Consider the following 2,890-nt stretch of genomic DNA (forward strand, 5'->3'; position numbering starts at 1 on the left):
GGGGCATCAAACGGACTCCGAACGCGATGAAATTTGATAGGCGGTCTACCTACAGTAAAATAAGAGCGCATGCCAAATTTCAACACATTCCAAGAACATTTTCCGGCCACTTATAAAATAATATTTCAGACATGCCACGGGCGCGTGCAAGTGTGTCTGTGCTCAGAATTGACAACGGAGAGAACGAGTACACCGGGATGGATGCAAGTTTTGAAAACATGATGATGCAATGCACATGATGACATTACAATATGCAACACGCGAGCGAATGGCATGGCAAAGACAGCGAATAACTGGAAGACACCTGGCGCAACGGTCTCAGGGCGTCACAACAGTCCACCACTACGAGAGGATCTCGTCCCGAGATCTAGGATGGCACCGGAGGGAAAAAGGAAGAGGAAGAGAGGAGGTAAAACTAAGTTGCTTCATTGACAAATGCTTGAAACCAAAGAACCTTGATAGGTTTAACAAATTGAAAGAAATAATACAACGAAGATGAAGAAAGTTGAAAACACTCCGTTAGAAAAGAGGAACAAGGAACATCACGAGAACCTTATGGGATGAAAGACATAAGAAAAGGTTACAATGGACAATAAGTAGATGCAAGCACCTCGGTTGACACGAGATGTACAAGGAATGATAAAGATCAATTACGGCAACACTCCAGTTGGAAATGGAAGGTAAAGAATATGAACTTTGCAATATGAAAGCACTTGGATGAGACTCCGGTTAGAAAAGGAATGATAGCCACAACACTCCGGTCAAAACAAGATAGCGAAGGAATAAGAATGATATAATTTGGGCAGCCCTCCGACTGAAAGGAGAAGGAAAACTTGATAAGATGAAAAGAACTTGAAGAGATGACACAACACTCTGGTTAAATGGATAAGCAAAGGAAATAGGAAGATCTTGGGAAAAACAAGATGATTGGTCGAAGAGAGCAACATCACAATGCCTCCGGATGAAGGAATAAAAGGTAGATCGTCGGAACAAAAGAACGGACAAGAGAATGACAACTCTACCACAAATGAACTTGGAAAGCATCCTTGCAAGGAAGGATTGCACGGGGTTGTTGGGAAATCAATAACGAAAAGAATAAGCTTGTAGTGGGCTTATGGAAAACATCTCGAGATCTTGAGGTGAAATTCTGCCACTAACAAAAATAATAGGTTGGATCGATATGAACAAGGAGACGAGAAACTTATTTCACCGGGAGGATAAATGAATAACTTGAGTCATTTATAAGCACCATAAGCAGTGACAATCCTTAGGGAAAGCTTTAGGTGAAATATAACCCAAGATAACTCCAATGAAGAGATTTATGGATTGAGAAGAGCTCATGCTCGAAGAAATTGATGTGTTTAACTAGCTCATTCCTGACATCTTTTGAATCATGAAACATGAAGGAAATTGTCAAAAATGACATAACACCATCTCAAAAGATAAAGTAGAAGGAATTGCACTTCAGAATGCAAGATGAAGAATGCTTAAACTACTCAAGACAAAACATGTATTGAACACCATGTTTATATTAGAGTATAGCTTGGCGGATCTTAGCTCCAAGAGAAATCTTGAAGAACAATTGAAGAATGAAAGGAATCCTTGATGAGCCATCATGTAGAACCTCCATGAAGAACTCCGGTAACAAAGAATGATAGAAAGAAAGAGAAGTTGAAAACACAAGGTGAAACCTTGCAATGATTTAGATGAATCTTCGTGGTGATATAATTGAGATATCTTGGAACTCCGGGAAAGTATGAAGCACTTGAATCGAGAATTTACTCATCGTGAACAAACTCCAGAAGAATGAATCCATCACTTGGATGAAGCAAGAATAAGAATTATGTTATGCGTATCCTTCACCAATTAAATTGATGACAAACAATGGATTTGGCATACTACTTATTATCGTAGAAAGGATGTAGATGGATATAGCGCAACTTGAGAAGGACTTCAACGAACCACCGGTAGGATTGAAAACGGAAGAAGAAAGGATAAAGAAACACCGGGAAGAATTAGAAAACGAAAGAAGATACTTGGGAAAATTTATATACAAGTGATCGAAGAGATCCCGAGGTGATTAGAGAAATTTGAATGATGCACCGGTAAGATTTGGGGAACAAAAGCTGAAAGCTGGGAATGAACAAACCCGAAATGATGGGCTCTGGAGAATCAAACTGCAAAGACTCCTGAATTGCTCCGGAAGGATGAAAAGCGTTATCATAATCGAAAACATTTATGAGAGGATGGCATCAAGCTAGAATCACGAATCTTTGAGATAACAGACCAAGATTTGAGAGAAACTCTTCTTTAGTCTTCAAATGTTGAGAATGATGATGATATACACCGCCATGAATTGTTGAGGCACTCCGGAATGAAAATTAGAAAGGTTGAACCAACGATGAAAACAATTTTAAAGATCTTGTAGAAAGACATTTGACTGATGACAAATCATTCTTACGTCAAACTTTGAAATGAATTTGCGAATAACTCCGAGAAAATTAGAAGAGTCAGGTAAGATCCTGGGAAAAGAACTATGGGTTAGGGCCCACTCAATAGAAACACGTTTGAACGATTGCTTGAAAAGAGAGATTGCACCGGTTGAATTAAATGGCTTGAATAAGATAACAACCTCGAGATAGATTTGAACGGATCTTGAATGAAAACACGAGCCTTTTGAGATATCTTCAGCACTCCCGAACAAATGAATAGCGAGAAGTGAATGATTATGAGGTGCGCTGCCATGAGAAGGTATTTGAAATGAGGAAAAAGGATATGACCAAAAAAGCTTGAATTGGATCCACCGGAGAAGAAAACAAACGAAGAATGGTAAACTTGTAGAGCATCTTCATGAGAACCACCGGGTAAGAACATTGATTGAAAAGAATGA

The sequence above is a fragment of the Triticum urartu genome, chromosome 3 (genome assembly GCF_003073215.2).
Source record: "Triticum urartu cultivar G1812 chromosome 3, Tu2.1, whole genome shotgun sequence".
Classification (NCBI taxonomy): Eukaryota; Viridiplantae; Streptophyta; class Magnoliopsida; order Poales; family Poaceae; genus Triticum; species Triticum urartu.